This window comes from Tachypleus tridentatus, chromosome 3 (genome assembly GCF_004210375.1).
Source record: "Tachypleus tridentatus isolate NWPU-2018 chromosome 3, ASM421037v1, whole genome shotgun sequence".
Classification (NCBI taxonomy): Eukaryota; Metazoa; Arthropoda; class Merostomata; order Xiphosura; family Limulidae; genus Tachypleus; species Tachypleus tridentatus.
The window spans coordinates 21,468,330-21,492,386 of record NC_134827.1 but is presented as its reverse complement, the minus strand read 5'-3'; the positions used below and the strand labels follow the sequence as shown (position 1 = coordinate 21,492,386).

Genomic DNA, 24,057 nt, shown 5'->3' with positions numbered 1-24,057 from the left:
AGGTACATCACAGGTGAAGCATCAGAATGTTATTAATTTTCATATTTAGAACAATGGAAACTAAGTGGAGGTGAATTAGTTCAGAAAACAGTTAATATTTTGAGAATCCCCTTTTTGCTTTACTAGCAGCAGACATTTGGAAGTAATTTCTGATTTGTCAACTTTTGATCTATCAAATCCAGATCTGCTTATTTGAGTTGAGACTGGGGCTCTGAGGAAGACATTGCATCATTTGAATGACTCAAACAGCTTCTTTCTTAGATAAGAAATTTCTCAATATCTACACGAGAGTTATCTACGCTAACCGTTCCTAATTTAGTAGTGTAATAGTAAAAGGATACCAGCTCGTCATCACCACTCACCTCCAACTCTTGGGCTACTGGTTTACCAACGAATAGTAGGATTGACCGAACATTATAACGTCCCAACAGATGAAAAGGCGAGCATGTTTGTCGGGACGGGGATTCGAAACCGCGATCTTGAGATAACAGGTCGAGCGCCCAAGTAGCCTGGTCATGCCGATTGTTTGTTTGTTTGTTTGTTTTTGAATTTCACGCAAAACTACATGAGAGCTATCTGAGCTAGCCGTCCCTAATTTAGCAGTGGAAGACTAGAGGGAAGGCAGCTAGTCATCACCACATATTGCTAACTCTTGAGCTACTTCATACAAATGAATAGTGGGATTCACCGTCATATATAGCTGCCCCAAGGGTAAAAGCGCGAGCATCTTTGGTGTGATAGGGATCGAAAAAGCGACACTCAAATTAAGAGTCAAGCATCTTAACCACTTGACCATACCGAATCTAGGAAACACGGATAAACTATAAAAAAAATTATGCAAACATTACTCTGTATTGATTACACTAAAATATATGTTAAGATGGCTGTTATATTTAAGGTATCTTAACAAATTGTCTGAGAGACGATAATATTTCTAAAGATATCTTTGTACATTCTATTCGTATCATACAATTCAATATTTTATACTCCCTTAATTTGTATGAGTTTTAATTTGTACGCGAAGAGTATTTGTAAACTAAGAACAGCTGATTCATATGTCGCTTTTCACTTTTGGTTCATCGACTTTTTCTGGATTTTCTTTTACTGCTGTGTTTGGTTTGTTCTATATATGAATATATATATACACATAAGCAAGTTCAGATAAAATTTAGGATTTTATTAAAATTATAATTTTACAACATAAAACAGAAGTATATCCCACACTTGTAATTATAAGACAGGATTCTATGCATTTCTTTTGGAGACATGATATTCAATATAAATGCCTTGCTTTTTACTCTTGTAAACCAATGTCTTGGCAAACCTTAGATTTATTAGTTAATTTCTAAGTATTAAAATAACCCTTATCACGTAATTCTATATTTTGAGTTTGTTCATTGTATCAATATTCAATGCTTTATGAAAACCTTTAAGTTTTAATTTACCCGAAAAAGTATAAAGGTTTTTGGAGGAGTAATCTCTTTTTTACCAATTGCACTAACATATAATAGTGTGTTGTCTGTAAATCACGAAGTACACTCTAAAATGACACCAAGTAAACGACGCTTAAATTTGCAGTGTGCAATTGTCGTGAGGACAATAAACATGCACATGCCACTAATCAGAAGAATAGTTATCACAAAATGTTAGTTACCATACAGCGTGTCATATGAACTTCAAAAGCAAGAAATAAAAATAATTCCGATGACCCTGAGAAAGTAAATCTAATTTTAAAATTATGCCTTAAACTTTTGTTGAAGGCTTTATGGTATTAAAACAAAGAAAAAGCAAATAACAAATCAACAAACAAATGTTCTAGAATATCTAATGATGACATGTAATATACTTCACAAGGTTCTCAGCTGTATTAACAGACTGCTTAGTTAGTAATATCGACACTATGCAAACAAAAAGTATCTGGATTCGCAAAGTTAACTCATACATGTTGTTTTTAATATGTGTAGAAAATATTCACAGACATAGTAATTTTCACTTTTCTAATAATTTACATTCGCTGGTCTTTAAATAAGACATCCATAGTCGTATTTTGTTTGTTCGAAAATATAACTTACTCGAACGAAATTAGACAAAACAGATGAGTTAGTTAACGTATTTTTTATAAACTAATCATGTTTACTGCCACAAATCTTTTAACTTGAACTCTGTTTCTAATTACGTAATATCACAATTAATTTGTAGAAAATCTTTAGAAAGGTAGGTAAGATAGCGCCGCACTCCGTGAGTTAAGAAATTAACAATATTAGACGTAATATAAATTCACACATACACTACATGTATGAGATACTTACTCAATGCCAAGACATGAAACCTTATGTTAGACAAAGGAAGAAACAACATAAACGTATTATCTCATCAAATAAATTTGTCACTAGTAGAAGTTGTACTTATAAATTTCTTTTTCTTTCAAAAGATGATAAACCTCATGTTTGATATCACGTGACTAAAATATAAAAACGTAATTAATTTATTAATATTTGAATTTACTCTCTATGTGATGTGTGATCTCGAATTCTATTTAATGGAGTTGCAATTTAATTTATTTTTTTTGCGAAATAGTTGTAAGAAAACATTTTCAGTGAAGTTCTAAAAAGTTGTTTCTAAAACCAGTTACTAACTATCGCCCAGCAATTTTCAACAATATATCTATGGTATGTATTTCTCTTGGCGACTGATATGGGTATTAACATTTATACTAATAAAGCAGAGAACAACGTTCCGACCTTCTTAGGTCATCATCAGGTTAACTGTCTTTGTTAATGCATAAAGGTCATTCAGAATAGAGTTTGTTCAGATATAAGTAACGTTATGATCGAATATATCAATGGCACTTGAAATTAATAACTCAATTCGTTATCATAGTGTAATTTCTAAGCACTTTGATTTCTTTCTTCACATGTTAAAAGCTCTGAGGCAAATGAAGTATCTTGACTCTTACTTTCAGTTATTTTTTGGAGAATGTGCTGTCTTTATTTGTAACACTTGCTCGATTGCTTAGTTTTATTGTATTTTAATTGGCGAGGAAAGTAGTGTTCGAAAATGATATTTACTCTGAAGTTGTTCCTTAAAATTATTTTTTACATACACTCATAAAACATTTACAGATGCGTAGCTTTCAGTGTATTTTAATTTGCCAGTAAAGTAGTTTTACAACGAATATATTCAGTTAGTTCAATATAACAATCTTCTATCACTATTTCTAAATATTTCAGTTATGTTTTTCACATTTTCAATGTTTTAGAACGGAACTTACTTAAAACAGAATCTTAAATACTTTGTTAAACCTCTCTTGCTTGCTTGTGATTATGAAATGTTTAATAAAAAGAACACTTTCTGTATTATCTCTTTTCCTGAAAGTATATAAGCCTAATGAATTTTGAAATATATCTGAAATTCATTAGTTTCTTTAAAGTCATAGCCATTTGTTTAAAATAGTCCTTTCACCTAAATGTCTTTGTTCAGTATGATGACAATAGTGTTGGCTATTTACTTTGAAACGGTAAAATAAAATTACATGATTTATTTCAGAAGAATTATTGCACTATAAAACGTGAGAATTAATTGAATATCTTGCAAGGCACAGTTGTGAGTTCAGTTTGGTTATGATGTTTTATGAATAACACTTTGATATTTATGTTTGTAAATAATATCTTATTAATATAGAAATAATAAGTTTTGAAACATTTTATAATTTTTGTTAATAAGGTCAAGTTCTTAGATGCCTGAATATATCTTAAATATATCTTATATCTTAATTTATTGAGTGGATTAAATCTGAATTTGTTTATTTCACTATTTTTTTTATCTGTTTAGTTCTTACATCATAGTACTATTAATGCTGCCTGATATCACTAAAAGGAAGCACTCTAGATGTTGGTACTAAATATTCATATATTAACGGCCGTAGTCATGTAGTTATTCACATGAACCAATTCTACCTTCTTTATTGCTTTAAATGATTTCCAATGTTCACTTTAAATTACATTAAAAATAAGTGCAAATAGTTTCAAATGTTTTATTTAAACTAAGGTAAGATAATGACCAACACTGTAACTCCTATTATTGCGGCTACATAAGCTGACAAAGGTCTTAACATTTTTTTAAAATCAGAATCTTTTTATTTAACGAAACATGAAGACATATGTTGTACTTAATGATCAACTTATTTATATTCAATTGCGTAGATCAATTTATATTTAAACTTATTCATATGTTCAAAGTACACTACATTCAAAACAATATTATAAAGCAAAATCTATCTAAGTAAAATGATTATATTTATAGTTCCGATTTTCAAGTATTAAACCAAAACTTGATTATAAGTTGTTAGAGTTTAAAAAATAGCTGCATATCGTGGTTATACTACATTAAAATAACTGTTAATCAAACTAATGAAGGTAAAATGAAAATCGTCTTTATTCAGTAGAAAATATTTACTAAGTTATTGTTGCGTTTTGTTTCAGTCTTTTCTGTCAACAATATATCAAATCACGGATGATGTACAAACTGATAAACACTTATGGTGACATTTCTGCAAATGTCGTATGTGAAAAGACGATCACAGCATGTTTTTACTTTCAACAGTTTTTGTTGCAACAATTATAAATTGTAAAGGATGATAACTTTTTTTTTGTACTTTCGACAATCAGTCGATGTTACGATTACAATTGATTTGAGGTATAATTTTTTTAAACAATGATCTTACACTACCAAATAAACTATTCTGATCGTATGTTGGACTGATAGGAATGTACTTGAAAATTTTATATCTTTTAATTAGGTTCATGCCAAATGGGAGGTCATAGGTTGAAGGTGACGACCATGTCAACTGATCTCCTTCAGACCTGTTCTGTTCAAGGCCTTGCTCTCTCCATTTGATAAGTCCTCTTTCTTCTTCAGTCCCTGAAATTCATACATTCTTATTACATATTTTCAGCTTTGAGAGTAATTTAAATGTGTTATTGTTTTCATTGAGAAATTGGAAAAAGATGTTTATTGATTTACATCTAATATTACATTTATTTTTAAAAGACATAATATTTTCTCCTGTTTCTCATATGTAGGTTGTAAATATTAAATACACGATATACAGGTCGTTCTATAGACTTGACACTTGGCAACAAAAAAGAACGTAACAGTCTTTCTTCGATTCAATATCTGTGGTCAGTACAAATATGATATAATACATGAAAAATAGAATTATGGAGGAAAATTAGTTTCTCATATGAAAGAGGTTATTTTAACTTTTAATTTTTTTCATTATTATGTTTAAAGCTGTACAATGTACTATCTACACTATGTCTACTAAACATATTGAAACCTGATTTTTAGCTCTATTAACTATCAGACTTAGTGTTGAGTTCCTGGGCCTTTCAAGTTCTATTTTACTGTGACATAAAATGAATATTATGTGAAACAACGTTGAAGAAGATTCTTAAAGATTTTATAAACACTTTTCTTGATATTTTCAAAGGATATATGTTCAATGAAGAAATATAAAAAGCAAATTACTGTTAGCGAAGAACTACTAATACAGAACAATATATTAAACAATACGAAATAACGAATAAAACACACAGTATTTCATTGTACAAACTTTTATCAGAAATGTTTCTAAATTGTCTAATGTTAAATTAAAGAAGGAATCAGTTATAACTTATTGTTTTATTTCAGTGATCATCTTGTGATGTTCACATCTGTATTCCACCAGTGAGGATTTCATTCTTATTTTGAACCATAAATACAAATTACAGAAGAACCTTCGATCAGTGCTGATGTGTATTCCTATCAAAATCTTTTTGTTCATGTTTTACAATCTCCCTTTTGGTTAATGTCTTCTCAATTTAAAGTATGTTTTTCGCCGTGTTAAAATCTATTTATATAAAGCCCCTTCAGAGGCTTACACAAATCTAAGTTGATTTGAAACTCATGACAACTACTACATAAAAGGCCCGTTGTGTACTTTAGTGATTAACATCAGCAACGGAAACAAATTTTTAAACAACGGTAATATGTTTATACATATTTAATCATAGTGAATTCTTAGTTCATGTACTTCCTGTTTAGGCTTTCTAAATTGCAGAAATGTTTAAAGTTTCAAAGACCTTTCGTTTCTGCAGCCATTGTGGTCGCTCTTATTGTAATATTAAAAAGCATTAATCTCTCCCGTAGCACTCTGAAAGAGTTTGTTTGGAACTTAGCACAATGCTACACCACTGATATCAAAACCCGGTTTCTAGCAAGCAACTGAAAAGTAACTGAATATTTTAAGGCTAAATATAATATAAACCCCTAACATAATATTTTAACGGACTTGCAAATCACATTGCAATGTGTTTGGTTTATTCACGAACTCTCGACAGAATGATCCCTTACCTGGTATGGAATTGTCTAACACAAACGCAATGAGTCCACCAACAAATACACTGGTGTTCAAAAGAACTGTAATGAGTTGGTTTGCTACGTCATTCCCTAAACGAAACAAAATAAATAATTTAAAAATAAGTTACATTAAGGTTTACCAACTCGTTGTAATTTAAATAATGTTTGTATAAACTGATGATTTGGTTCTGTGATAAGAAAAGTCTCAACCATCTATTAATGTTATAAGAATCTTCCATTTAGTGTGACACAAACCACTATCATATATGTTTTGTATCTTATGCAACATTCAACAGTCTGTATTATCTAAGAGAGGATTTTAGAAACACTCAGCAAATTTCTATCACTTTAATTAGTGTACATACCTACATCAATAGTACCAGGATGGCTACTAAACCACTTTGGAATGGTAATCCCCAAAAATAAAGAAAATCCAAGAATAAAAGTATTTCTCGATGAGTGAAGGTCGATAAATTGGACATTGGATAGTCCAACTCCCGTTACCAATGCAAACGTAACACATATGATTCCACCAATAATTGGCTCAGGAATTATGTTTAAGAAGGCTCCAAACTTCCCCAGAACTGCAAAAATCATCATGGTGACAGCACCATATTGAATAACCCGTCGACTAGCCACCTATTAGCGTGAAAATCAAACAAATGAAAAATATACCCAATTTTACGATTCTGAAATATCTCCCGTTACAACATATACACGTCTTTAAATTTCTGAAATATCAGCAGTTATATTATACATACATATGTCACAATAATACAATAAGTTTAAGTAATTAACAGTAATATTCAAATTTTAAATACAAATCTATTCTGGAGGGGCAGCACATGGGTATACTTTTGTTAACCCGATTGCTCCAATGTTTTGACTGTAGGAAGTCATTCCACATCCAGATCCCCAAATTCCAGAGATGGTACAGGAAATTCCTTCTGCAAATATTCCACGATTTATAGCGCCAGTTGGAGGAGGAGGTGCACAAGCTATTCGCGCGCTTGCGTAGTAATTTCCTATTGATTTCAATACCGATGCTAATATACCTGCAAACATTCCCAAAACAGAACTGATGGTGACTGTTGGTAAACCCCACTGTCCTGAAAGACCAAAATAAAAATATAAATTATCTACCCTTTTTTCAAATGTAACATTCTTAAAATACGTATCGCCTGCTTTAATAAAACACATGCACAGTAGAACATAAAACTGATACATCTTTCACATTATTACTTTTTATTAGTTTCATATTGATTTCAACGTAATATTTGTTTAGAAGGGATTTAAACAAATTAGTTTCATTATAACTGAAAGGTTTGTTTGTTTTTGAATTTCGCTCAAAGCTACTCGAGGGCTATCTGTGCTAGACGTCCCTAATTTTGCAGTGTAAGACTAGAGGGAAGGCAGCTAGTCATCACCACCCACCACAAACTCTTGGGCTACTCTTTTACCAACGAATAGTGGGATTGACCGTTACATTATAACGCCCCCACGGCTGAAAGGGCGAGCATGTTTGGTGCGACGGGGATGCGAACCCGCGACCCTCGGATTACGAGTCACACGTCTTAACGCGCTTGGCCATGCCGGGCCATAATTGAAAAGATAAAAAGGTTGTATATGAAAAAAATTGAGCAAAGAATAATGTCATAAATTCGTCACGTAACTAAGAAAAATCTAACTTTCAATGGTTATATTTATAACTACTTTCCTGGATAAGGAAATCTAAACCAGTGACTGGAGTGCATCATCTTTACACGAAGATCAGTTCTGGCTGGGTTAGTTGATCCAAGGGCATCTGCAGCAGTTAGTATGAAACAAATAACCCACGCAGTAACTATTGTAAGTATGACCTGCAAATAGTCTTGGAGTTACTTTTATTCATCATTAAGATTAATTCGCTAACCATTATACATTTGTTTATTTTTTTACTTTTATTATTAATCTCTTAAATAAACCATAAAGCAATATATTAGCATTTAAATTTATGCCAGTGGAAATTGGTTTAGATACAAGGCTAACAACAAAGGCTACTGAATGTGTTAAAAATGAAATAGTTGACATTTAATATGAGGCTGAAATGAACATTTTAGTACGTAGTAAAAATAATTTCAAATTTACAGTTTTTATAATACAAATACGCGATACATAAAAATTAAACAAATTTAACGTTATTTATTTTCAAAAGTTGCTTTAATATTTTTCTTCGTATATCAAATACAATTTTTTGGTTTTTTTCCCTTGTGGTACTTGTTTCATAATACGTTTGTTGTATTTTCCACCTGTTTTATCGCGCTACCTAAGAACAGTAACAGTCATCTATATTTAAGTTCATTTTCTTAAATGTTTTTTTGCAATCTTACAACAAAACATTTTTAAGTAACTCTTAATTATTTAGAATGTGTTTCTTTTTTAACAATACTTTTTATGATTGAGGCTTTAGTGTGTTTTTATATAAAACTGAAATGTGTGTGAACCGTGTTTTAAGCCTATACTTACTGGAAAAAGCTTGAAAACTGGCAGTTTTCGATCTTCCATCCTCTTTCTCTACTGTAGCTACAACCAGGAATATTAATATTTTCGAGGTACTGAGAGAAGAGCACAAGAAGTAAAATTGTTCTGAAAACAAACAACAACAAGATGCAGTGTTGTTAGAATACTGAATACGTAGCTGGAAAAACCACTTACTGTAACTTACTTAGGAATAATTAATATAAGTTTTATTTTAGCAGTTAATACTGTGATTATTAACCCTTTTATAGAGTTAAGTGTAGGGTAACTTTATGATTATCTGTAATCTCAGGAAGTAATCGTCTTTCTCTGTATCTCTTCAAAACAGTATTTGCCTTCATTGTCTGTATATCGTTTTTGAGAGAGAAACTTCTATTTTTCTAGTTGTTATAGAACAATAATATTTCGTACGTGAAATATGTTTTGTGGTCTTTTATGTATGGCGTCTGGAGCGTCTCATTTCAACGATCAGCCTTCATACTGATATTCCACTTTCTCTGATGTTTTTAGGTCTTGGTATCAGACAGTTTGAGTATTGCTTCTTTATCCAGTGCTACTACATACTCTGCTGTACCATTCACACAGAAAACATGGGAGCTTTGTTTGGACGGTTTCTTGACCCAACAACATGCAAATAATTTTTTATTATCCGCAATGTTGCCATCCATGTTCTTTGTACTTCACCTTATAAGAAGTTTGAAATTTTCATGTGTTGCATTCAAGTGAATCAGCAACAGGAACAGAAGCATATATGTTACCATTGTAAAGGAGAACACTTGTAGATTTCTCTTGGTAGAATTAATAAACAATCGCCACTCACTTAGATCATAGAGTGCAGCTCCTAACATTGGAATTAATTCAGCAATATTGTTGCAATTAAGAAGTGAGCCTTCTTGCAAAAAGAATGGTATAATCAATTTCTCATGAATTCTGTACCTGCAAAAGTATTTCCATGGAGAAATTAAGTTCTTATCCAGAAGTTTGGACCCCAGAATCTATAAAGGCCCAAATCTCTCGAGAAATCACTAACATATCCAGATATTTCAGTTTGAATAGCGTCCCTATCATCATTTCTATTGACATCGGATTCAGAATCACATGAAACTGTATGAAGAGCCTCTGATGGAGGACGAACAGGTTCATGAACATCACCTGTTGGCCTTAAAGCAGAATGAAGAAACGGATGAGAAATATCCTTTATATTTCGAGTGTTGAAGCCTTGTACGATACATGATCAAAAATAGCAGTCATTACTGTGGTTTTTAGACTCATACCAGACCGCTGGAATTCCGAAAGGTAAAGACTTTCTCCTACTTTTAATTCATTACCTCAGCTCTTCGACACAAATAGCGTAAATTTCCCTTAAGACCCATTATTTGTCGTTAAATGCCTCTTTGACGAATTCTGTGATGTTTTTTCTTAGTTTTTTTACTACACCTTTACCACAAATATCTTTGAGTGATTTACACAGCCTCTTGTTTCCATAGAGACGAATAAGTAATATTCAAAATAAAAATTAATGTATCAGTGCAGGCACAATTAAATAATATACAGAAATGGAACGTCATGCTGCCTGTTTATTGGGTATGTATTAACGGTGTGTTTCTTTTGTGTTCTAGAATGATCTATAAGACTCTGACGTCTAAATTAATCTAAGAAACGTTATATCCAGTAGCTGTCGCTACTTTAACATAAAAAAGACCAGATTTAAATGAAAATTATTCATATCATGTTCATATGACATTTTGTGAAAAGTCAGTATGTGATAGAGAAATATGGATATCATGTTGGTATTCAGAATAAGTAAATCAATGTAAAAATTTCAAGACAACAAACCACCCTAGAAGTTGCTATATTGCAAATTATAGAAAACAAATTAGCTTCCAAAAAGATCGACTATTTATACTTATTACTAGAATAATACCGTGACTTACTTATTACAATTTAATGTTATCACACTAACAATTAGTTTATTCGTTTTAAATGAACAATAACAGATCAAATAAAATAAAAGTACGTAAACTATCAATAAGAAAAAAGTCCATTGTAGTACAAGACTTACATAATTGCTATTCCCCAGTTCTTACTCGCTATAGAAGCTGCTTCTTCAAAAAGTGAAAGTCCTATCAACGAGATGGTAGGGACGATAACTAATGGTGTTAACTACTGAAGTATTATTCCTATTACCCCTGAAAGTCCAATAACTATTTCAAAGATTGATGCCACAATGATAGCGCCTTGTATCTAGAAAAATATAAGAAAAACGATATTTTAATATCTGCAAAGATATATTATAGTTTATTTCAGATAAGTAATTAGTGAAGTGTCTCTCACATTTATTTTAGGAAGTATTCGAAAATGTAAAAAAAGTAATTAGACGTTCTCTCTCTCTGAAAAGGAAATCCTAATTTTATTAGAAAATAACTGCATGATCTACGTGATTAATTTTCGTGTTTTCTAATGAAGTGTTTATAACAACTTCATTTAATAATAAAGATATCTGAAGGCCATATTTCAATCTGGGTTTAAATCCGTCACAGAGACTTAAACAGGATTTGTATTTAATTATTTTATAAACTGATTATTATTTTTATGCTAATATAAAAATATCTATAAAAATATAGAATATGACGAATTTAGAGCTTTACATTTTGCTTTGTTTGTTTCGTTTGAATATCTCTCAAAGTTATCTGCACTAGCCTTCACTAATATAGCTTTGAAATACGAGTGGGAAGGCAGGTAGTAATCGCCACCCATCCAAAACTCTTGGGATACTCTTTTATCAACAAATAGTGGGATTTATTGCCACATTATAATAATCAAACGGCTGAAGGAACAGCATGTTTGGTGAAATGAGGATTCAAACCTGCAACCCTCAGATTGCGAGTCACGCTCCCTTACCACGTATCCATGCCAGGCCATTACTTATTGAATTTAAAGCGATTAGCGGAATTACTGGTATACATTTACTTTTACATTTACGACTGTTTCACTTCAGTGCGTGTAACATATATTGTTAAATATGTATTGCGAATAACCTTTATTATGTCTAATTTTTAGAAGATTATCGATTATAAGAATCAACACTGTACTACATGTAAATTTAAACTACCAGTGATTGTCAATATTACTGCCCGCCAAATTTTTTACAGTATTGCCTAATGATTAAAAAAATGAATATAATAATATATAACTTTAGTGATAAGTTTTCTTACGTTAACACATAGCGTAAATATAAAAACCTGCGACTTACTAATGAAATTAAAGTCTGTGATGCTGAACTACTTCTTATTACAACAATAATAAATTGTACTAGTTTCTCCAAATCTCTGTCGTTAACACTAACATTCTTATTAGTTTCCAGGTGTACTCATTCGGTAGCAGATCAGAAAAATAATTGAGGATATCGTGCAGTAATTGTTTTTACTTTTCCGTTAATAAGTAAGCTCCTTATTTCTTACATCGGATACATAATATTTTAAGAAACTGTTTTCATATAATTTCTCACCTCTCTCATTCGGATTTGCCAGATTTCCTGTAGCTCTTCCTCTGTAGCCGACAACATTTCTTCTTCACTGGGACACTTCCACTGAGGTGAACTCAAAATAGCAAATATCGGAGCCAGAAAGGCAGATAACGGGCCCTGAATTATCGGAAGTCTATTAAAAAATACAAAGTAGGTTTTTACTTTTAAACACTAAATCAGCTCTGTTTATAATTGCACAGAGAATTCAAGCGACTATAAACAATACCGAAACTATCTTTAACATGAGTATATTTACAGAAAAAGATTATAAACATGTTCAAGGTTCTATATACAACTATATTTTTGTCTATTAACCTTTCACCAGACAGCTTCTTTCATATACACAGTTTGTAAACGTTACATCAAAAAGGTTTTCAAATTTCAACAGTTCATCTAATTATGTCTTATCAGATGACATTGGATATTGCAAGTAACTATGTAGCGTAATTTAAAGAATGTGACGAATTTAGAGCTTTACATGTTGCTTTGTTTGTTTTGTTTGAATTTCTCTCAAAGTTTTCAAAGATTCCGTGTTCAAAGCTCTCTATTCTTTTTTGTTTCTTATCATATCCCATCTAGAGTAGATGGTAGGATCTTAACGTTTCTTTAAGCAATCCGAAAACGTAGAAATTCATAAACGGTACGCCCGTCTTTATATATATGTCTTCGCAACGAATATCTTTAACGCACTTTTAATTTTCTACTTTACGTGATAGTAGAAATGATATGTTAAATAAGGTGCTTGTGTAAGTATATTACACTTCATAGCATTTCTAACACACTTTTTGTTTGTTACTTATTAAAAACCCTCTCGCCAATACATTTTCAATAATTTTGTTTTTTTTATTTAGAATTAAGTTCAAAGCTACACAATAGGTTATCTGTGCTGTAGCTTCCACGGGTATCGAAACCTGATTTCTAGAGGTGCGAATACACAGATGTACTGCTGTGTTACTTGGAGTTTTTTGACTGAAAAATTGAATTATTGGAATACACCACTACTCCACTTCCAACATTTGAGATGTCTATTTTTCATTGTTAACTAAATTTTCAATTAGATAGTGAGCTCGACTGGCAGTCTGAGGGTCGCGGGTTCGAATATTCGTCACATCAAATATACTTCTTCATTCAGCTATCGTTGCGCTATAAGGTAACGGTCAATTCCGCTATTCGTTAGTAAAAAAGTAGCTCAATAATCTGCGAATGGTGATGTTGAGTAGTTGCCTCCTCTCACACCCTCAGCGAAAATAGCGCTCGTGCAGCTTTGCGAGATATTCCAAATAAATAAAGAAAACTTTATCGAGGTCATCAATTAAAAGAGAATGTTCCCTTTTTATTAATTCTAAATCTTTAATCCGAAAAAAATTGAATGAACTAAACGTATAAATATTTACATTACAAATGTCTCTGATAAACAATGGACTTTGCCAGGGGACTGCGCAAGAAGGTTAAAGTAAATTTAATAAAACTTTATTGTAACATAACACATTCTGTAGCATAAAATAACTGCATTTCTTTAGAAAGTATTGGCCGAATTTCTCTCATTTATATATTTGAATATAAGTTAATAAATAGTGTTGTAATATAATTTCGCGATTCAATACGTCAGTGTAAGTACATAACAAGGACATCATTCCATAATCCTACAGTTTTATGACATTTCAAATGTCTCAAACTTTATGCCTATAAAGTTAGATGTATGACTTAGACTCTTACCTTGTACCGAATGTTGACTGGATTAGGGACCCTAAACCTGACACAAAGAATAATGTTGATGTTATGTAGCCTCTAGCAGGGTCAGATTCTGGGATGCAGAGCTTTGGTGTGACTAAGTAAGAATATGCCACAGTGGTCCCGAACATCATCAGACATTGCTATTATTGTAAAACCAATAAACACCGTTTTTTATTCATATTTCAATCAAAAACTATTTCAGAACCCTTCTTAGCAATAAAAAAAGTGTAAAGTACTTTAATTAAACTCTAATGAAGAGAACTAAACTAATTTACGTTGGTGTTTCAACAACGTGTAACAATAAACATATTAATTTATTTACATTATAATTAAAATAGCAACTGTTACGGGGGTTATGTACATTGTGATGTTAACTGATACAGTTTAACCACCTTTTACTCGCTCAAGAAATATGATAATAATCAGTTACACTGGTATAAGATATTACGTTAAGCTTATTATATTTTATAAAACTGCATTCTTAATATAGACCTTTATGGATTAGTACAAACTAGATGAGAATATAAAACATATGCAGTGTATCCTGTGATCTTTAATTTTTTTTATTTACTCATTTTTACACTTGGCTTCTAAACTAAGCTTTCTTAAATGCTTTACATACTAGATAGATAAATCCTGGTTTAATTGAAAAAATCTTCCCCTAGTACAGTAGTAAGTATTCGGATTTACAACGCTACAATCACGAGTTCGATTTCACTCGGTGTGCTCAGCAGATACCCATATTGAGTTTTGCTATTAAAAAAGACACACCATGTGGAAAAAAATATTTACGCGATTAAACAAACAAATTAACGTAGACATAATTTCGTTTAATTAAAGTACATGTAAAATAAATAATAAAATAAGGTAATTGTATTTAGAATAGTGCACAGTGTATGCAATAGTTGAGAGAGCTCAGTGTGTAACACGCTTTTACGAGTTGAAACAAAGAAACTCACATCAACGAAGAATAAGGCCCGTACTAAGATAATGTTTTGTGATACGTGTAGTTCATTATAATTATATCGACGTGTGTTTTTATTCGGTAAGTCAAAGAACTAATTATATCCTGTAATCTGACAAAGGACAATTATTCAACGAGATTCCTTCAGAAACACTAACAATTCAAAATATTAGTATACCTTCAGTTAAGGATAGATGTTTTAGTAAATAATTTGTATTAATGTATAACGGTTAGTATTGAACAATTATTGGTGTGAAGTCTGGTAACCCTGAAGAGGAACAAATCGAAGATCAATATCAGGTCTCTAGCGATGGGAAACAGTAGAATGTTTGACTTCTTTATGGTTTATAATTTTATGGGAAAGTAAAGAAGCAGAAAACTAAATTATGTAAACTAGTAGTAAGAATACAAAGGAAAGTGACTTTTCAAAATAAAGTTGATTTCAATTTCTATTTAAAAACAAAAACAATGTTAATTTTGGAACGAAGAATTGCATTAATAAAGGAAATACTAATGTTAAAGTGAAATGTTGTAGTGGAAATACCATATTTACAGCTGAGATGTTCTTTTAAAGCAGTATTGGCAAAAAATAAACGATTCATTAGTAGAGTTCACTATAAATAACATATGGTACTGCAAAAATAATACGAAATATTTAGATAATTTGTGTTAATAAACCTCATCATCATCGTTAAACATAACGAGTATCATCAACAGGTGAGTCTTATGGAAAGGTTTCATGAAAAATAATAATTATAAAATATAATAAGATTTTATCTGTATGTATTGAAGTTAAATCTTACCAACTAGAGTAATATCATATAATAAAATAACTACATTAAAATTCGTATTCTCATCTGGAACCCAAGTACGAAACATAGGTACCAACGAGGAACTTCATCCACTGTGTATAAGATGTTACCCCTGAATCTTCCTTCCTCTTTGGGCTGCAATTTACGCTCCTATTTATTGTAAAATAATCAGTTGGATTACTTGAAACATTGAAAATGAAGTGATTTGAAGTATCTTTACTGGTACATGTACCACTTTTAGGTAAAGAAACTCATATTTCTCAAAACTAATTCTGTGTTTGTGTAACTTCTTGTCAGAGATTTACTACAGTATACCTATTTAAATTTATATTTAAAAATGTACTCAACTTATACTGTTATATCTCTATTGCGAAATTCAGGCCTATTCACTAAATGTGTAGATGATTCTCGACTGTAAGAGTCAACAATATATGTGTGTACTTGAACATTAATGTATTGTTCATATACTCATTCCACACCTATAAATGTAACAAACGCGTCACGTCATAAGACAGTACCTGTTTTGCTGTGGTTGGTGTAATATAAACCTCGTAAACTAATACTGTGATTAACGCTTGTTAATAGGTAATTTGAGATATCTGACCAGGAATGCTTATAGATTTTGAATACAAGAAACTATGTAACATCAGGATATTTACATCGGACGTAAGTATTTTTACCTACACATTATATATTTTTGAGCGGTAAAAAACTCGACGTATGAAAATCGAAGAACAAAGAATTAGCTAGCTTTCTGTTAAGTGAATCGTATCTACATCAACTGGAACTTGATTCTTTCATCATGTTCTGAAAGTCTCGCTATTATTTGCAAGTTGTAAATTAGCAATTGCAAGTAGCAATTATTGTAAATTTTGTTATTCTTTGTATGTTAACATATATTTTTATTACAAAAACTGTCTGTATTAATTTTCAGATAGCCCTCGTGTAGCTTTTTGCGAAATTCAAAACAAAACAAACAAAGAACTTTAACTTGTGTGTCATTCAGTTTCGTTACGAAGACAGCATGCGATTGGCTGAAAGTTAATTCCATTATTTTTTTTCAATATATTTTTTTCTAAACAAACAAAAAACAAATAAACTATTAGAAAAACTAATCATATATAACTTGGAATTATTATAGTTGATAATGTCTATTAGAGCTATTACATTTACTCAAGTTGTATCAAAAACTATTCTATTTCAGAAAATATTTTATAATATCTCTACATTGAATTGTTTCTTACCTTAGGTTCATCGACTGTTATTTCGATTTCCTTTTCTGCAATTTTTGTTTCGTCCTATGTATAGTTTTATATAATTTTAATATGTGAAATAAATTTAGAAAAATTTCATTGTGTTCTGCCAAACCTGTTATCCATTGTATTGTTCTATTTTTTAATATGTTGGAACATAAACATCACAGCATTCAAAACAAATGTTTTTACCAGACTTATGTCTTTTTTAAATGTATACTAACATTTACTAAAACCTTCATTGGCCAATAAAATGAGAACATTTATACCGTGGCCCTTTACTAACAAATGCTACCCAATGTTTTCAACGTACTATATTTTTGAGGTAAAATTTTGATGAAATAAAAATTAAAAAGTTACAACACAAGTGTATTACAGGCTTGTATTTCTAGAGCAGGTGTTTTAAAATTTCTTTGGGAGGCATATTATTCAATTCAAGTGCTTTGATTTTCCGCCTTTTTAAATATATATAGATACAAACTTTTAATTTATCAGTTAATATTTAAGTATTTAAATAACCTTAATCTCACACTCCTATTTTTTTTCAATTTGTTCATAGTTTCAACATTTACCACTTCATAAAACTCTTCAGTTCTAATTAACCCGAATCATTTGCAATAGTATGTAGTAGTGCGTTGTCAGTCAGTAGGCTCTAAAATGACGTTAATAGGGAAAACTAAAATTTATAGGTTGATAAAAGACGTCAGATAAAAGTACATATGCCACGAAATACGAAAATTGTAAGTTACTAGTGTGAGATGAGAATTTCAAAAGCTAGATATATATATTTGTTACCCTTCATTTTGATCTAAATTATTTTTAGAAAAGATTAGTTCCAATTTCGCTGCAAATGTACACTTAAGTTTTAAAATATATCTTAATCTTTTACTGATATTATGATATTAAAATAAACAAAAAAGCAAAACAACAAAGTTACTAACATGTTCTGGGGTAACATATGATGACAGGTAATAAACTTTATAAGGTTCTATTAACAGATTGCTAAAATAATGTCAACACTAAGCAAAACTAAAAGTATCTAGATTCGTAAAGTTTACTAATACATGTTGTTGATTTTCAAAATATTTATAAAATATTGTTACATGAGATAAAGTTCGGTTCTTTACTAATTTATCTTTGCTAATTTTCAAATAAAGTAACTAGAAAAGTATTTAGTTTTTTGGAAAAATATAAATAATCAAACAAATTGCGATAAAAACAGTTGAGGTGGCAGGTATCTTTGTTTTACAAACTAATCGTGTCGTATCTTACAAAAGCTATAAACAGAACAATAAACCTCTAAATCGTATTGTATATTATTCAACGCCAAGCACAGAACCTGAAAGCACCAACAACTAACCCCTAACTTTGTAAAAGTAAAACTATCAAAAAATTTTAATCAATGCTCAAACATTATCCAGAATTTACAGAAAAAAATACTTGGTGAACACGAAACGCAAAGAAGTACATGACTTAGAGAAACAAAAAATGACCATAGACTATCAACTGTCATGCTGCATTAAACAAGAGATTTAAAGAAGTAGAAAAAATGAAAACCAGATTAAAAAACACAAAAAGTCACCTTCACACCTTTTCGAACACTGCAACTCAAATAAACACAACATAACCATAGAAACCATCTAAATACTAAAGAAAGAAAGAAACGTAAAATTAAAGAAGACTTACATATACAACAACTCAAGCCCAAAATAAACCACTAAAAAGGAACATCTTTATTACCTATAGTAATTAATATAATCCAACATATAAGCACGCCCTATACATTCCTGCCTTCAGTTACACATCCGCCTTAAAACATATGGTCATCTCACGATCAGTTTCCTCTTTCTTTCTTTGTGAACCTGATGATGACCGAGGAAGTTCGAAATCGTGTTCGCTCCTCAACATAGTGATTTCTCTATCCATACCAGCCGTTTTTAAATATATATTTTTCTCTATAGGTGAGTTTTTCTCGTCTTCACAAACAAACAAACAAAATATTTGTAGTCTTGTTCATAATATTTAGATGTATTCAACTGAAAACTACGCCTGTATTTCGATGAAATAAAAAATGTGCAAAAATGACGAGTTATGAATCTGTAAAGAATGTTGATTCAAGAACCTAAAAACAGGTTTTGCAGGTTTAAAAGAATGAATGCGTAGTTCTCAGTTGAATTGATAAGATAATTTTAAGCAAGTTTTGAAAGTATAATAATTATATCAATGATAATATTTGTGCAAATTATTCTTGAATATTTTTTCGTGTACTTCAATGTTCAATTAAAACTAAACATCCAATAATACTTAACAAGATTCATATGATGTTCGTTATATGCTATTCTAATCATTGTAAATTACGAAAATAAAGTTGGAAATAAACATTCAAATTATCTATAACATCTTGTTAGTTCATGCTAGAAATATACACCGAATAAAATTACATACGTAAGATTCGTTCGTTAACAGCCTTACAACGTTGTATAACACACAGAGTGTAAAGGTTTATTATATGAAATAAATATGTTATTTGTATAAATAAATAAAACTTTATCAACGTACCTTCAATTCGAAAGCCGGATTATCATGTTCCATGCTTACGAAATATTTTATGAACGATTTCAGAAGTAATAAATACAGATACCAATAGGACAAGTTGAAAACAACTGTGGAACTGTGTACAAATATTCCTACCAATCTCTGTGCAGTTCTTTACTTACTCAGCTGTACTACGTGTGTTTCATATACTACGTTCTTGAATCGTTAGAAGGTAGGAGGAGCTTTAAAAACGTAATATCATCAGATGTGACGAAACTATCTCATAAAATTTAAATTTTGTTTAACTTAGAAAGAGATTTATGTTTGAGGGAGAATTAAATACTGTATTTTTTACTGATTTATTTTTATAGATTTATTTTATTGTCGATAGTTGCTTTAGTTAAACATATATCTAAAAAAGGTATGTAACTTGCATTGTTAAATGCATATTGCTAATTTCTGCCTCTTCTCTATATCTTTAAAATATTTTCAAGTGTAAAAATAAACAATGTATTGTGTATGTATGTAAACACTAGTGACTGCCAGTATTGTTGCGAACTTAAATATACATCTCTGAACTTTCAACGTCACGTGAATCTTGTTAAGTAATAGGGGTTATTTAGCATTAATTAAACTATCGAAATAGAGGATACAAATCTTGAAGAATTATTTATACATATATTACCCTTGATATAATCTCTCTCTTTCTCTCTCTATGTATTTGGGTATATAAATTTGTATACCCGGGAGGGTAAGGTACACTAGACCTTTTCCTCCTTCCTTTTCACTGTTAGAGATGACTTATTAATATATTTAAAGTTAATACATGAAGGCCAGAGTGATGAGCACAAATCAGGCCCTTTTTTAGGGCAATGCTCATATATTTTGTACTTTCAGATCTAAGTCTAGAACATAAGTGACCTGTTTTATTTTAGCACTAGTATTTTTTATTTATATTTACTTTTATTTTTTAAATTGCATTTTAATGATTATTTATTATTTTCACTGTTTTTATTGTTTTTTATTTCTTTTAATACTTAATTTTTGCTTATGATCTAATGTATAAGTTTATCGGGGAGAGGTGTTTGTGGCTCTCTTCATCATATATGCATAGTTCGCATAACAGCTCATATAATTATTTTTGATTCAACTCTCCCTCTATCTCGGTGTTTGGGTATTGTATGTTCGTACCCTGGAGGGTCAGGTTCTCTTTGACCTGTTCCTCCTCCCCGTACTTGTGTGGTCTTGCAGTATTTGATAGTGATAATTACTTCATTTTTGGGTCAGAGTGAACTGAATATTACTCCGATCCTTTTTAGGGCAATGTCCATGTATTGTGGAACATATATGGTTATTATTTTGCCCTACAGGCCGGATGTCAAGTTTCTTGGTATCACTTTTTTTTATTCATTATATGTATATATATATATATATACATACATGTTTTATTATATATTTATTATTGTTTTTATTTATTTATTTTATATTTTTATAATTAGTGTTATTTTATATTTAAAATATATATTGACCGGGTAGAGATAAACATCCAGCTTCATCATGTATTAGGTATCTATCTAGTTCGCATAGCGTTTCGTTTTTCATCCAATTTTTATCGAAGTACGTTATTTCTACTATGTAGGAGTCTATCTGGTACGGTTGGTATGTTCGAATATTTATGTATGAATTGAGCTGATGTAGTTCTTGTAACTCTGTATGCTGTTGTGAGTAGTGTGTTTTGGATTATTTGTAGTTTGGTTTTAATTATTTTGTCGCTTACAGTTATTCATGCCGGAGATGCGTAGTCTATTACTGGTATGTTTTGTAAATTTTAGTATGTTGTCTGTAAATGCTCCACTTGTTTTGCCAGTTATACTCCTATTATAGTTGGTTCTTCGCCAGACTTTATTTTTAATTTTGTTGACATGGTTAATCCAAGTTAATTTTGAATCATGGGTTAAACCTAAATATTTAACTGATGTGGATGTCTGAAGTAGTGTACCATTCATATATACTTCTGGTTGTAGTTTTTATGTTTTGTCAATTTCGTAAAGACTACGAGTTGTGTTTTTGCTGTGTTTATTTTTATTCGATATTTTTGACAGTATTCACTTATTCTATTTAGTTGTGGTTGAATGTTAGTGGCTGCTATTGTTGGTGTTGCGGCACTTTTCAAGAGTGCTACATCATCAGCGAACTGTGAAGAGAATTCATGATTAGAATCATTCAGTGTCATATTGTTTACATGCATGATGAAGAGTATAGGTCTAACCACTCCTCCCTGAGGGACATCAGCTTCTGGAGTAAAGTACTCAGAAAAGCTACCTTCCACATTCACTCTACACTTTCTATTTTCCAAGAAGTTAGATAGCCAGCGAATAACTCCACGCGGTTGTCCCATTTCATTTATTCGGAACCTGAGACTATCGTGCCATACGGTGTCGAATGCTTTCTCGATATCGAGGAAGCAAGCCACAGTGCATTCTTTTTTATAGAAGCTATTTATTATATTATCGGTTAATCTAATTATATGATCTGTAGTTTCTCTAAGTTTCCTGAATCCATTTTATTTTTTTGGTAATTTTGAAGTTATCTCCAAGAATGTGGAGAGTCTATCACTGATTATTCTTTCGAGAATTTTATCTACACAGCTGGTCGGGCTGATTGGTCGGTAGCTATAAGGTTTATTTGCTAGCTTTCCTTCCTTAGGGAACATTAATATATTGGTGAGTTTCCAAGAAACTGGGATGTATCCTGAGGAGAGAGATAGATTAAATCGTCTTTTTAGGTGGTCAAACAATTTCGGAGTGCCCTTTCTTAGAAGGATGGTTTGTATTTCATCTTCACCTGGAGATTTTTTGTGTTTTTTATTGCTTCAAGAAGTTCTTGTAAGGATATTTCTTTCGTTAATATCGTGTCTTCGTAGTTTTTATAGTTTGTGATGTGTCTTGTGTTTCTCTCAAATATGCTCATCGGGAAAATTGGTTCAAATTTTTTTATTATTATTTAGTGTATGGTTGGTGACTTTATTGTAGAAATATCTATTCATATCTGGATCAGAATGAGTTTTAAATGTATTTTGTAGTTGAGCTTTGATACTATTACACTTTCAAATCTGTTTGAATTACGCCCAAAGTTACACGAGGATTATCTGCGCTCGCCGTCCTTAATTTAGAAGTGTAACACTAGAGGGAAGGCAGATAGTCACCGCCAGCTCTTTGGCTACTGCTTTACTAACCAAAATAGGATTGACCGTCATATTATAACACTCCAATGGCTGAAATGACGACCATGTTTTGTGTGACGGCATCAGAAGCGAAGAAACTATTTCTAGTTGTTGTTTTGAATTTCATATCAAGTTGCACGAGGGCGATCGATCTGTGCTACTTGTCCCTAATTAAGTAATGTAGGGCTAGAGGAAAGGGAGAACGTCATTACCACCCATAGCCAACTCTTGGGTTATTCTTTCACCAACGAATAATGAGATTGACCATCAAATTATTAGGATAGTAGGAGATGGATAAAGGTAATATCATCAGAAGTGACGAAACTCTTTCTCTCAAAATGGAAGTAATTTTAACTTAAAAATAGATTTAGTTTTTGATGAATATAAAAATTGTATTTTTTACTTATTTACTGTTATATATTTATTTTCAAATTTACATTTGCTTTAGTTAAACATATGTTTAAAAAAACGCATGTAACTTATATTATAAAAAGTGTATTTCGAAATGTCCGCCTTTTATCTGAATCTATAAAAGATTCTCGAGTGTCAGAATCATCAATGTCCTGTGTGCGTATATAATGTACATGTGACTTCCAGTATTGTTGGCAAATGTGCTTTTGAGAATATCTTCCATAGTTTATAAATCCACACGTTAAAACAGTTGTAAATTGTTGGTTTTATACATCTGGTATATTACAAACTTCGAAAACTATCAGTGTGATAAACGCTTATCAATTGAGACACTGCAGATATTTGAGCAGGAACATTTACAGAATTCGGACATCACAAACTATCTAGCTTCAGTGAATTAACTTTAGAGGTTAGTATTTCTACGAGAACATTGTATAACTTCGGCTGTTAATAAATCACGTAAAAGCAGCCAATAAAAGAGAGCTAGCTGTTAAGTGAAGTGTACCGATATGACTCAAAATTAATTCGTTCATCGTGAACCATCGATAAAATATTTAGTTTCAGACCAGGGAAAAGAGTCTTTATTATTTGCAACTTTGTAAAACTATTACATATATATTATCATTTTTAATTAATATTTGTAATAACTGTTATTATAAATTGTGTTATTGTTTGTATATTAA

The 24,057-nt window shown here is 31.0% G+C and overlaps 1 protein-coding gene and 1 pseudogene across 2 annotated transcripts in view; one reads left to right on the top strand and one right to left on the bottom strand.

Annotated features, from left to right (window-relative positions):
* The window catches only part of LOC143246510 (solute carrier family 23 member 2-like), a 392,872-nt gene that overhangs the window by 68,777 nt on the left and 300,038 nt on the right, over window positions 1-24,057 (top strand). The gene's annotated exons all lie outside the window — the stretch shown is intronic.
* LOC143247873 (solute carrier family 23 member 2-like) lies at window positions 4,654-22,138 on the bottom strand (annotated as a pseudogene). The gene is made up of 10 exons (XR_013026735.1): window positions 22,010-22,138; window positions 17,197-17,250; window positions 12,425-12,613; window positions 10,979-11,160; window positions 8,905-9,024; window positions 8,113-8,116; window positions 7,255-7,626; window positions 6,765-7,038; window positions 6,394-6,489; window positions 4,654-4,920 (listed from the first exon to the last, which is right to left on the bottom strand). The product of XR_013026735.1 is annotated as a solute carrier family 23 member 2-like (transcript).